The sequence below is a fragment of the Neopsephotus bourkii genome, unplaced genomic scaffold (genome assembly GCF_033783945.1).
Source record: "Neopsephotus bourkii isolate Nb327-2 ecotype Australia unplaced genomic scaffold, CSIRO-AGI_Nbou_v1 NB_246, whole genome shotgun sequence".
Lineage (NCBI taxonomy): Eukaryota > Metazoa > Chordata > Aves > Psittaciformes > Psittacidae > Neopsephotus > Neopsephotus bourkii.
In genome coordinates, this window is record NW_026900756.1 from 2,092,996 (window position 1) to 2,107,853 (window position 14,858).

Below are 14,858 nucleotides of genomic sequence, written 5' to 3' on the forward strand. Positions count from 1 at the left end.
CTTTGCTGATGATGCCGCCCTTGTTGCCCACACAGAAGCAGCTCTGCAGTGTTTAACATCTTGCTTTGCGGAGGCGGCTGAGGTTTTTGGGCTGGAAGTCAGCTTGAAGAAGACAGTAGTCCTCTACCAACCTGCACCGCAAGAAGATTATCGCCATCCCCATATTACCATCGGCGAGTCAGAGCTTAAGACAGTTCAGCAGTTCAGCTATCTGGGAAGCATCATTTCCTCAGATGCCACGATCGACAAAGAGATAGACAACAGAATAGCAAAGGCATACAGAGCCTTTGGAAAACTCCATAAAAGAGTCTGGTGTAATAAACACCTGAAGAAAAGTACAAAGATCAGTGTCTACAGAGCCATTGTATTGTCTACTCTTTTATATGGGTCTGAATCATGGGTCATCTACCGTCATCACCTGCGACTCCTGGAACGCTTTCATCAGCGCTGCCTCCGTACAATTCTAAACATCCATTGGACTGACTATGCGTTTAATGTCACTGTCCTCAAACAGGCAGGGGTCACCAGCATCGAGGCCATATTGCTGAAATTGCAGCTGCGCTGGGCAGGGCATGTCTCTAGAATGAAGGATCACCGCCTCCCCAAGATCGTGTTTTATGGTGAACTTGCCACCGGTAGCCACAAGAGAGGTGCCCCAAAGAAGAGATATAAGGACTCCCTGAAACAATACCTTAGCCTTGGCCATACTGACTACCATCAGTGGTCCACCTTGGCCTCCAATTGGGTGACTTGGAGGCACACCATACATAATGCCGCTGACTCCTTTGAGAGTTCACGAAGAACTAGTCTCGAGGAGAAAGACAACACAGGAAGAATCGCACCCCACCTGTTCCACCCAAGGAGACCTTCTGCTGTGCTTTTTGCAACTGGATTTGCCTATCCCACATTGGCCTTCTTAGTCATCAGCGCGCTTGTAGTAAGCGTGGGTAAAGCCCTTCCCAAATCTTAATTTGCGAAGTCAAGCCATGACATTTCACTCTGCCTGTAAAGCACTGCTTCATTAAAAGAAAACACATCTTTTTTATAGATGGCTGTACACAGCTGATTTAGAGGTAACATAACAAAGGTTAGAGGTAATTTTATGTGCTACATTTATCCTTGGATCTTCCTGACAGGGTGTCATGGTTTAAGCCCAACTGGTAACTCAGACCCATGCAGCTGCTCCCTCACTCCCCGCTCTTCTTCCTCCCCCCACTCCCGGAGGAATGGGGAGAATTGAAAGACTGTAACTCCCATGGGTTGAGATAAGAACAGTCCAGTAACTCAGGTATAAGAAAACCGCTACTGCTACCACCAATAATAATAACGATAAGGAAAATAACAACAGAAGGGAATACAGCCACTCACCACCCACTGGCTGATACCCAGCCTGACCCAAGCAGTGATCTAACCCCTCCAGGTAACTCCCCCCGGTTTATATACTGGGCATGATATGTTGTGGTATGGAATACCTTTTTGGCTAGTTTGTGTCAGGTGTCCTGCCTCTGCTTCCTTCTGGCTTCACCTCCTCCCTGGCAGATCATGAGACTCACAAAGTCCTTGGTCAGAGTAAACATGACTTAGCAACAAAATAAAAACATCGGTGTTATCAGCGTTGTTCCCCAGCTGAAAGTCAAAAACACAGCACTGCACCAGCTATGAAGAAGGAGAAAAATGACTGGTACTGTTGAACCCAGGACAGTGTCCAACCCTTCCATACCATTCATGTCAGGCTCAGATCCCACATTTTTCAATATACCATTATCATATATATATATATATACATATATATATATACATACACATATATATACACACACACCCACAAATAGAGATATCATTCCTTAATGCGTGTACCAATTCCTACAAAGCTGCTGAATTCATCCAGTCCATGATGTCGGGCTCCATCTCTTCTTAGCCTATCAGAGCAGGAGAGAGAATGCGCAGTGCTGGATTGTTGCCTGCTGATGACACTGCAGAATTCATCTGGCCATGGCTGAGCTCATCTGGTTTTGTCAAAGTTCATTTGTTGTTGGGATGATGATTGGAGGGAAGTCAGGGCCAGTTGCTGGTGACCTGCAGTCATTTAGGTGTTGGGTTATAAAAGTGCTACAGTGCCAATAGCATATAATGGATCTCACTGACTATTTTCCCTTAAAATCAGATCCCCTTGAGGTACACATCAGAATTCCCCATCTTCCAGCATTATTCACCAAGTATATCTGGGTAACTGAGCAAAAGCAGTCCCATGAGTGGGTTTGCCTTTACCTGAAGCAGGAATAATCCAGACTGTCTTCCCCAGCAAATTCTTTATGTGTACTACAGGAACTTTATCTCCTTCTATAGTATGTAAAAGTTCTGACTGGGCTGGACCAGCCCTGTTGGCAGATCCTCTGGTGTTGACCAACCAGGTGGCTTTTGGCAAATGTGTATCCCTATGTTTGAAAGTCCCACCACCCATTGCTCTCAGTGTAGTTTTTAACAGCCCATTGTACCATTCGATTTTCAGAGAGCCTGGTGCATGGTAGGGGATGTGATATACGCACTCAATGCCATGCTCTTTGGCCCAAGTGTCTATAAGGTTGCTCCAGAAATGAGTCCCATTTTCTGACTCAGTTCTCTCTGGGGTGCTATGTTGCCACAAGATTTGTTTCTCCAGGCCCAGGATAGTGTTCCGGGCAGTGGCATGGGGCACAGCATATGTTTCCCTCCACCTGGTGGTTGCTTCCACCATGGTAAGCACATGGCGCTTGCCTTGGTGGGTTGGTGGGAATGTGATATAGTTAATCTGCCAGGCCTCCCCATATTTGTACTTCAGCCATCGTCCTCCATACCAAAGAAGCTTTATCTGTTTGACTACTCCTCAATCACAAGCCCATCTATATGTTGCATGTCTACCCTGATGGCCTGAAGTGTCATGGGCCCACCGGGTCAAAAATAATTACCTTTATGTTGCCAATCTAAGTCCATCTGAGCCACTTCAATCTTAGCAGCTTTATCCACTTCTTGGTTGTTCTGGTGTTCCTCAATGGCCCAACTCTTGGGTACATGAGCATCTACACGGCGTAGATGCTGTGCAGGTCCCTTGACCTTCCTCCACCTTATGGTAAAACTGGCTTTCAACAGCATTTAGATCATTTTACCTCTGTCCTGGGTTCAATAGTAGCAGCCATTTTTCTCCTTCTTCATAGCTGGTGCAGTGCTGTGTTTTTGACTTTCAGCCTGGGAACAACACTGATAACACCAATGTTTTTAGTTGTTGCTAAGTACTGTTTACTCTGACCAAGGACTTTGTGAGTCTCATGCTCTGCCAGGGAAGAGGGGAAGCCAGAAGGAAGCAGAGACAGGACACCTGACACAAACTAGCCAAAGAGGTATTCCTGGGTATCGGTCAGCTTGTGGTGAACAGCTGTATTCTCTTCCCTTGTTATTTCCATCAGCATTATTATTACTGGTGGTAGCAGTAATGGTTTTGTGGTTTACCTTAGTTACTGGACTGTTCTTAACTCAACCCGTGGGAGTTACATTTTATTCTCCTCCCCATCCCTCCAGGAGTGGGGGGAAAGGAAAGGGGGTGTGGAGTGAGCAAGCGGCTGCATGGTTCTGAGCTGCTGGCTGGGCTTCAACCATGACAACTTCCTTTCTCAAAAACTTCTGCTATATCACCCCACATGATAATGTCATCAGTATATTGCAGGTGTTCTGGATGTTGCCAGAGCAGTTCAGTAACTAAGGTATAACAAAACCGCTACTGCTATCACCAGTAATAATAAAGATAAGGGAAGTAACAAGGGAAGAGAATACAACTGCTCACCAATACCCAGCCCGATCCAAGCAGCCATCTAGCCCTGCTGGGTAACTCCCCCAGTTTATATATTGGGCATCATGTGTTGTGGTATGGAATACCTTTTTGGCTAGTTTGGGACAGATGTCCTGTTTCTGCTTCCTCCCACCTTACCCTCCTCCCTGCTACAGCATGAGACTCAAAAAGTCCTTTGTCAGACTAAGCATTACTTAGCAACAACAAAAAAAATTGGCTTTATCAGCACTGTTCCCAGACTGAAAGTTAAAAATACTGCACGTCAACAGCTACTAAGAAGGAGACAAAGGACTTCTACTGCTGAACAGAGGACACAAGGATTACTTGGTTTTTTTTAATTTCCTTTTTTTTTCTCTTCTCCAATGCCACCACAGGAAAGGTACAAAAAAAAAAATAAAAACAAACAAAAAAAAAACACAGAAAGCTCACTGACATAAAGGAGAAACAACAATGCTGCCTATGCACTGAATGCTGTCAAACACACAAAACCCCAAAAAAGTGAAAAAAAAATGTTTTCCAGATGCAATGAAATTGAGGAAAATCATGGCCATCATGTGAAGTTCCTGATGACTGGAAAAAGGGAAATATAACCCCCATTTTCAAGAAAGGAAAAATGGATGACCCAAGGAATTACAGACCAGTCAGTCTCACCTCTGTGCCTGGCAAAATCTTGGACCAGATTCTTCTGGAAGCCATGCTAAGGCACATGAAAAACAACAACGTGCTTGGTGAAAGCCAGCATGGCTTCACTAAGGGGAAATCCTTCCTGACCAACTTGGGGGCCTTCTATGGTGGGGCTACAGAACTGACAGAGAGGGGTAGAGCAGTTGATGTCATCTACCTGGACTTGTGCAAAGGGTTCGACACTGTCCCACACAACATCCTTGTCTCTAAATTAGAGACACATCACTTTGGTAGGTGGACCACTCCGTGGATAAAGAGCTGTCTGGATGGCCACACACAAAGAGTTGTGGTCAATGGCTCAATATCCGGCTGGAGACCAGTAACAAGTGGTGTCCCTCAGGGATTGGTGTTGGTACCAGTCTTGTTTATCATCTTCATCGCTGACATGGTGTTGTGGTTTAAACCAAGACAGACAACTTGTGCACTCACTCCCAGTGAGTGCTGCCAGGCTGGAAGCAATCGAGGCCCACGTTAGTACCCCCACTTCCTCAGGGGCTGCCCCCCCCTTCTCTGCTCCCAGAGGGATGGGGAGGAGAATCGAAAGAATGCAACTCCCACGGGCTGAGATAAGAATCGTCTAGCAACTAATGTACAATACAAATCACCACCGCTACCACCAACGACAACAATGATGAGAGAAAATAGCAAGTGAAAGGAGTAAAATACCACGCGCCAAACGAGTCCAACCCGGCCGCCCCCCTGTCCTTCCAGGTAACTCCCAGTTCCCCCCTGGGCATGACGTGCTGTGGTATGGAATACCTCTTTGGTCAGTTTGGGTCAGGTGTCCTGTCTCTGCTTCCTCCCGGCTTCCCTCCTCCCTGGCAGAGCATGAGGCTCACAAAGTCCTTGGCCAAACCAAAACGTCGTTTTTATCAGGTTTGTTACCAGCCCGAAAGTCAAAACACAGCACTGCACCAGCTACCAAGAAGGAGAAAAAATGACTGCTGCTGCTAAACCCAGGACATTATCCACCCCTTATCCCACACCATTCACGTCATGCTCAGATCCTACATTTTCAATATATCATCACTCTGATCTCAGTGCACTTCCATCTTAGTGCATGGACTAGTCCCTATAAAGCTGCTGCGTCCGTCTGGTCCATAATGTCAGGCTCCATCTCTTGTAACAGTCTTTCAGAGCAGGAGAGGTTGTGTGCAGTGTTCACACACGTGAATAACCTGGGTAATAGTGTCCATTGCTAAGTCCACCCCTCGATCATGAGTCCATCTCTATGTTGCATCTCTGCTCTGATGGCCTGAAGTGCCATGGGCCCACCAGTCTCAAATTAATTCACTGTCCCCTTCAGCAGTTTCTGCAGCTTGTAGCTGGGGACTCCATACAGCTGCCTTCTATCTCCGAAGCTTCCAAAGCACTGGAGGGGCCCAGTGGACTAGATACTTGCCCATACTGTCCCACATGCCCTGCCACTCATGACAGTCCAGCCTTGGGAAAAAAACTTTTGGTCCTCCTACTTCGTCGTTTAACTCCAGACAAGACCCAAACCTGACTCTGCTTAACTTTTGAAAACAGATGAAATAGTTGTGGGCAAAATACACTCTGTATACGTGCCAACATGGTGATCCCCATCACAATCAGCAAACAAGTCTCAACAGCACTAAGAGGCCATTCAAAACTCTCAAATGATGCTGTAAATGCTCTGGGGGAGGACTGAGAGGGTAAAAGAATGTCTCCTTTACAGGTTGACCACCCGAGAAGGAGAAAAAAGGTGCAATTGCTAAGCACTTCTATTATATACCTCCCAAAGTATAAAGGTGGTGACCACACTGGGAACATAAGCCAGATAAGTTTCATGATCAATGATTCTATTGTATTACAAGTCATTAACATAAAGTACAATGAGACAAAAACTTTAGCCCAAGCCCCACACTTGAAAAACACTAATACAGCAAATACCAGATGGAAGTAAGGTACGATATCCTGAGACTGTGAGATCAAGAGGAACAACTTTGAGAGCCAATAAATCAGCATTGTGATGAGTGACTGTTAATCCGGTCAGATCTGTTGTTATCTCAACCCATTCGTGCCCCACGTTGGGCGCCAAAAAGAACTGTCGTGGTTTAAACCAAGCCAGACAACTTGTGCACTCACTCCCAGTGAGTGGTGCCAGGCTGGAAGCAATCGAAGCCCACGTTAGTCCCCCCACTTCCTCAGGGGCTGCCCCCCCCTTCTCCGCTCCCAGAGGGATGGGGAGGAAAATGGAAAGAATGCAACTCCCACAGGCTGAGATAAGAACAGTTTAGCAACTAATGTACAATACAAATCACCACCGCTACCACCAACGACAACAATGATAAGAGAAAATAGCAAGGGAAAGGAGTACAATACCACGCACTGAACAACGAGTCCGACCCGGCCGCCCCCCTGTCCTTCCGGGTAACTCCCATTTTCCCCCTGGGCATGACGTGCTGTGGTATGGAATACCTCTTTGGTCAGTTTGGGTCAGGTGTCCTGTCTCTGTTTCCTCCCAGCTTCCCTCCTCCCTGGCAGAGCATGAGGCTCACAAAGTCCTTGGCCAAACCAAAACATTGTTTTTATCAGGTTTGTTCCCAGCCCGAAAGTCAAAACACAGCACTGCACCAGCTACCAAGGAGGAGAAAAAATGACTGCTGCTGCTAAACCCAGGGCACATGGACAGTGGGATTGAGTGCGCCCTCAGCAAGTTTGCCGATGACACCAAGTTGTGTGGTTCGGTTGATATGCTGGAGGGAAGGAATGCCACCCAGAGGGATCTTGACATGCTTGTGAGGTGGTCTGATGCCAACCTTATGAAGTTTAACCACGCCAAATGCAAGGTCCTACATGTGGGTCAGAGCAATCCCAGGCACAGCTACAGTTTGGGCAGAGAAGAGATTCAGATCAGCGCTGCAGATAAGGACTTGAGGGGGTTGGGCGATGAGAAAATGAACATGAGCCAGCTTCAGTGTGCACTTACAGCCCAGAAAGCCAACTGTATCCTGGGCTGCATCAAAAGGAGAGTGACCAGTAGGTCAAAGGAGGTGATCCTGCCCCTCTACTCTGCTCTCATGAGACCTAGCTCGGAGTATTGTGTACAGTTCTGGTGTCGTCAACATAAAATGACATGGAGCTGTTGGAACATGTCCAGAGGAGGGCCACGAGGATGATCAGGGGACTGGAGCACCTCCCATGTGAAGATAGGCTGAGAAAGTTGGGGCTGTTCAGCCTGGAGAAGCGAAGGTTGCGTGGAGACCGCATGGCAGGCCTTCCAGTATCTGAAGGGGGCTTATTAAGCCTGCTGGGGAGGGACTCTACATTAGGGACTGTAGTAATAGGAGAAGGGGTAACAGGTTAAAACTTAAACAAGGGAAGTTTAGCTTGGATATAAGGAGGAAATTCTTTCCTGTTAGGGTGGTGAGACAGTGAAATGGGTTGCCCAGGGAAGCTGTGAATGCCCCATCCCTAGCGGTGTTCAAGGCCAGTTTGGTCAGAGCCTTGGGTGACATGGTTTAGTGTGAGGTGTCCCTGCCCATGGCAGGGGGGTTGCAATTAGGTGATCTTAAGGTCCTTTCCAACCCCAAATATTCTATGATTCTATGATTTTATGATTCTATTCTATGATGCTATAAAATATGTAGGAAGTACACAAGTCATAAATGTGGATTTAGAAATCTTCAGAGATGCATTAAAAAGAGGAAAAGCAGCAATAATCAAAGGAGAAAAACTATTCTGGGCTATTTCATTCTTTTGGGGGGGAATGTAACTGGAGAACCACAAAAATATTTATCTCAGAAATTAAAGTGCCAGACTTTTTTTCTCACAATGCACTAGGTGTTTAAATATCTTGCAGTTAGCAGGAGGGAGATGTGAAAAAACCAAATGTCAGCTCTCATGAGACTTCAAAATATTTCTATTTTTAGTAGAAGCATTTGGATGGAAGGGAAGGAAGCTTTTTCTTTTCCTTTTATTTGGTTTTTTTTTTTTTTTGTTTGGTTGGTTGGTTGGCTGGTTTGGTTTTAGAAAGAATTACATGAAAGAGGTCACTTCATAATCATTTTTCCTATTCCAACAATCTATTTGTCCAGCCCTAATTTAAAACTTTAGCTAATTAATTTTAAGCTGAGGAATAGACCTCCTCCTTAAAAAGTTCACCTTGTACCAGGAACAGATTTGCATGAAGGCAACACTTACTCCCATGTCCATGTACATTCCCTTTCAGACCCTCCAATAAATACATAAGTAGAGATCAATGACTAACTACTTTCCATCATGAGTAAGGATCACAAAATGTAGCCTTGTGTGTATCACTACACACTTAGAAAGTAATTTTACTGATTTCTTTTTTTTTTTTTTTGCTATTGTGATACCTGTTCCATCTGCAGTTTTAAGCTTAAAAAACAGTTAATTTTTGCATAGAATTTACATTTTTATTTCAGTAATTTACATTTACTGAATATTAGGGTATACACACCTTAATGGTGACATGAAATTCTTCCACTGCAGAAATGTTATAAAACCTCAAGGAAGGGGATTCTAAGGTGCTTGAGGAGAAGAATCCTCATTTCATTGATGTTATGACTGCAAGAAAATTTCCAAATATTGTAGCAGAGCTTGTTTTGGCATAAACTGAAATAAACCACATGAAAAATACCCAGATACAGCTGCATCCCAAACTCTTTTAATATCAAGTTAGCCAAAGGAGAAGAGGACCCTGTGAGCACCCACTTACTCTAAAGCAGCCCAACGTGCTTCACTCAGTACAAAGATCCTTGCAGCATTCTTTACAGATGAATATATCACAGCTAAGAAACAGCACTTTGGGAAGAAAATTCCTCTGGTGTTTATGGTCATTTATGAGTTTGACCTACTAGAGCATAGAAGACCTCCCTTTCTCCAGTGCTAACCAAACAAATACTTGCCTAATTAGCTACCTAGAACTGTGTCAAGATTAGCCTTCTGCAAGAGCTCTGTGAAAACATAACTCAGACATGGGAACAAGGCAGTCTTAGCGAGGAAATGATGAACTAAAGTTGAAGGTCATCTCACCAGGATTCAGTGTAATATTTAGTTGCTTTAACTTCATCTTCCCTCATAACATGAAGCACAACTCTTCACCCTTCCTTGTCTTGGCTTTCCCATCTGTACAATAGGGATATTTAGCATGCTACTTTTCTGCTTTGAGGTATGGCATCTATTAAGTGCTTTTCCCTTCCTCACTGTATACCAGCTGAGTAAAGCAAAAATTTGTCTTCAAATATGAAGATATTTTTAGTGATTTCTTTTGAGGGTGGCAAGTAGGGCCATGATTAAAAAAAGCATGAATGTAGAATAAACATTGATTAAAATATGTAATTAGCATAGACTGGCATACAAACTTCTAAACTGACAAATACAGTGTACAACAGCTACTCAACAACAATTATTTAAATTCTACATCTGGGGCACTAGTGGCCTACAAAAAAAACTCTCTGTTCTCTGTAGTAAGTAAAACCCACTCCTAAGGGTCAAAGTTTCAAAGTGACCACTATTTTTCAGAAGTCTGTCAGTCTCCCACTACCAAAACAGTGCATCACTCAATTGTCTATAGGTACTGAGAGCTCTGATGTGGTAATTCGTTTGCTAGCATCGCTGCTGTTCCAAGTGAAGACAAGTGGGACTTCATGCAAATTGAATCGGCAACACTTAGTCAACTCAATTAGCTCAAATCAATCCAAGTATTTCTTTGTCTACAGTTACAGCTCAGCACTGATGCAGTTAGGTTATAACAATAAATTACATGCAAAGAAATGTAGATTTGCTCTGCCTGCCCTCCAAGTTGGCCAGAAGTTACCTGGTTTGTAAATTCTACTGCTGTGTTAGCAAAACACTGGGTCCTGCTGAGGTGGCCTAGCTAAATTCTTGCTTATGTCAATGTGAACTCAGAATATTTCCAAATCAGACATTTTATTTTGTTTGTTATTAAACAAAAGAAGGAGGAATAGCACAATCAATATCTGTACACTAGGCACAATTTCTTAAAACCAGAAAGTATGCATACCTTTTATAGGTTTCAATTATTTTGATGCAACAAGAAAGGACTGCTTTGTAGGATAAGAGTATCATATCTTAGATGACCTTTTTGAACTAGTCCTGAGAGTTCAAAGTGTCTATATGCAGAGAAAATGAGAAGAAACAAAAGGAAAAATAACCAGCTTGTCGACTTTGTTCTCCTTTCTCTTCACTGCCAAAAAATCACTCTTGCCACTAAGAGATTGTCATGGAACAAATAAATTGAAATTAAGTGAAACTCAAATAAAGCGCTACCAACATTAACTACAGATTCAGCATGTCACATGAATTCACCACTACACTGCTGAATCTTAAATTTTGTGGCCAATGATCCAACATGCACAACCACTCACCTAAAAAGAAAGGCTCTCAACTTCAAGGAGTTCCCTTGGATGGTGCCTCAAACCAAGGGGAGAGTTCCTGACTGCAGGCCAGCTGCTCTAAGGAGGACCAACTTCAAAAGGGTCTCTGGCAGGGCTCCTTCTATATTCTGGTCACATCTGAGCTGTGGTCAGATAAGGTGACATCCTCCATTGGCTCAGGACCCAACTTCCTTCCCCTGAGCCCAGTGACTGCCACCATGGGGCTGGGGCAAGAACTGTGCAGGTGGGAAACTCTCCCAGGCTTTTGTCTTGTGAAGGGAAGCTTCCATGGGATTTGGTCAGGGCTTTGTCAGGGCTGTTGTCAGGGCAGGGATATCTGCCACACAACCCACCCTGTGACCATACACATGGTTCAAGGGGGTTTCCTTGAAGTGGTGGTACAGTCACCTCTCGCCTCCAAAGGCAAAAGGGAGCGTTAGTGTTGGTGAGCCTTAATCCTTACTGTGGATCAGTTTCCCAATTATTTCACTGATCTTACCATTGTGTACTTCATACAGCTTATCATGATACAAAGTTTGGAATGTGAACACAACAGTCATCTATCAAAAGATTCAAAACTCCACACTGAGTCTGAATCTCTTCTTTAGTGTTGAGACTTCCTACCACACTTCCCACTGGCTTCTCAGTTTATAGTCCTGCCATGTGTGGAGCACAGACCCCCCTTGAAAATGCCCAACTCCACCCTGTGTCTCTGTTGGGAAGGGTGTAGAAAGAAATTACATATTGCCCCACGCTAAGCTGGCATTTGACATGTCTGATGACCAGGGCCTGGTGCTTCGTGCAGGCCACTGCCCCTGCCACCAGTAGCAGCATTAGGGTGATCCACATCTCCATGTCCTGCTCTGTAAGAAAACAAAACTAGGCCTCAGACTACAAGCTAGAAGTTAGGGATAACTAATATGGTGGGCCTTCCCACTCATGTCTAGGGCTTCCCAGGCACTTAGGCCTCTGGGTCTTGGCAACTCTAATTGCAACTCATCTGCTAAAACAGATATTCTTCAACAATCTGCACAGCTGCCAAGACACTTCATGAAAGTCAATACTTCCTCTTGCTCTCCCCTGTCTGTCCTCCATAGTTGATAAAATTGTAGTTCCTCTGAGTGTCTCAAACTTTTCCTCTTTGGATGCCAGAAGGAAGAAAAATGGTGCTACTACATACAAACCCATAAAATAAAAAAAGACTTAAAAAAAATCTAACTAAACAAGAATCAAACAAAAGAACACCAACCAAATATTTTAAAAAAGACAAAACCACAAACCCAACAAAAACCGCAATCTCTGGTCTCAGCTAATTGCTTACAACAACTACCTAAATGCCTATCTGAAATTGCAATTACTGCAAAAGTCTATGTAGAGAAGTAGACATGGCAAAGATTCAGATTTTAAAGACACCCAAATTGCACATAAATCAGGTAAATTACTGACAGTTTTAAGGAGTGAGGTCACAGAAACACCAGGATAAGATTCCTGCAAACATACAAAATAACTTTACTTACAAAATAAAGTGCTTTCTACATTTAAAGTCTGTGTAAGCTGATGTTTGGGGAGATGAGGTTTGATTTGGTTTGATTTGGTTTGGTTTTTCAGGTCAGGGGATTTTTTGGCATTTTGTTTGTTGGTTTGGTTTGCTGTTTTTTTTTTTTGTTTGTTTGGTTTTCCTTTGAAGAGAATGGAGGTTTTGTGAGCATTTAGGTTTCTTAGAGTATTTCCTTGCACAGGTGTGACAGATTCACCTCTGCAGGATTATCCACTTGCATAAAAATACATTTGTATTCAGTCTTCAGGGACAGGCAGGTCAGTATTCCGTGCTAGAAGCAAAGATACTGGTGGGAAAAAAATATCTTACTCACTCCAGTCTATTTGACTTCCAAGAGTCAAACAATAGCACAGTAACTGAACTGAATTTAAAGCCTTCACTGGTTTTGGCTGGGATAGTTTATTTTCTTCATAGCAGATTGTATGGTTATGTGTTTTGGATTTACAATAAAAACAGTGTTGATACAGGGATGTTTTATCTATGGTTAAACTATGTTCACTCATGCTCAAGGCCTTCTCTGTTTCACAACCCACCCCACCAGTGGGGAGGCTGGGGCTGCACCAGAATCTGGGAGGGGACACAGTCAGGACAGCTGACTCCGATTAACCCAGGGAATCTCCCATGCCATAGGGCCTAATATTCAGTATATAAAGCTGGGGAAGGAAGAAGGAAGGGGCAGTGGGGATGGGATGTTCAGAGTCACTGTGTTTGTCTTCCTGAGCAACCATTATGTGTGATGAAACCCTGTTTTCCTGCAGATAGCTAAACACTTGCCTTACCATGAGATTTAGTAAATCAATTCATTATTTTGCTTTGTGATTTGTTCATGTTTTGCTATTAAACTGTCTCTATCTCAATCTACAAGTTCTCTCACTTTAACCCTTCTGATTCTCTCCTCCAAGGCACTGGGTGAAAATAAGCAAAGGGCTATGTGGGGCTTAGCCAACAGGCAGGGTTAAACCATAATAAATCCCTGCTCTCATTATTTGTCTGCCCATTATTTAATCTTTCTCATGAAAATCTTTGCCCACTATCACTTTCAACTATTACAACTTACAGATTTATGATGATGTGGGGTTACGTCTCCATAATCAGGTGATATTTTCTAGCAACTGAAAAAATAGTGAAGAGTCAAAGCTAAGGCAGGTTATCATCATCCCTCATAAACACTCCAGAAAGAGGCTTCAGTGCTTTCAAGCTCCCCTTTATAAAAAAGCAAACAAAAAAAAAAATCCAACAGCCTCTAAAAAAGCATGTCCCTAATTAATAATAATGATCAGATTCCACAATGGCAGCATTAGAATTTTTCTTAGTGCAATCATCAGCACTAGTGAAAAATTAGACCATATATATCTTCCAGGCACTACCTTTTGGCGTTGCATTTGACAATAGCCATTCAAGTTAAACCAGAAATGAAGTTTAAAAACCTTTGGGTTTTTTTGATGGGGGGGTGGGAAGAGAATGGAAACAAAACAGAACAACCCCCCCCATACAAACAACCAACAACTGCAGTATACTATTTTAGTGTTTATTAATATTCAAGCCACATACTATTATCCTCCACATAGTCACCCAAGCAGAAACAAACAGATACACATTACCAAGGGGTTATGAGATTAATTAGTTAATAAAAATAAACAATTGGAAGGTGTAAAGCCACGTTAAAGAAATGCTAAGTGTTGTAACATTATATGTGGAGAAACGAAGGTGAGCTTGCCAGAAATTCTACAAGACTGACTGAATGCAAAGTAATTACAGGAGCAGTTTGAGTTATTTTCTTGCTTAATATAACGATCAGTATCTTAGCCCATCAAACCATTGTTTCTAAGGAGTGAAGACTGAGTGGAACTAAGCTCACAGTAATGGAACTGTTCTCCAGAGAACACAACACACATTACTACCTCATAAGAAATAAAACTAGAACAAAGCAGACAAATTCAAGATGAGCACAGAAACCAGTCTGATGCCATGCAAGGACTAGAAGAATTCCGAGAAGCTTAAGCTTCTCAGAACAATTTTAATCCTACCTTTTGTGCCAATGCAGAGCCTCCAAACCTCACTTTAACTAGGGAGTTCAGGATTAACAGCAATGCCACAAAACCTGTCCTAGTACTTTTGCCACTTCTTCCCAGTTAGGCTGATTTCAGCCTTCAGTAGTCAACTCTTGGGATCCTCCTGTCACTCCAGAAATACCAATGAAGTATTTCTATTTCATAGCTTGATGGCATCAGAGTGCACTGTGCACTGGTATGTATTAGAGTCTCATACTCCTTTGGGACTGATATGCCAGGCCATCTGATCTGCAGTCCAATAAACCTGATTGTCCCTCTCTTCCACTTGACTGGAGGCAGGGACTCTCTACTAGTGATCATAAGGTTGTCCATTTATGTCTTGTAGAAAGGGATTAGTA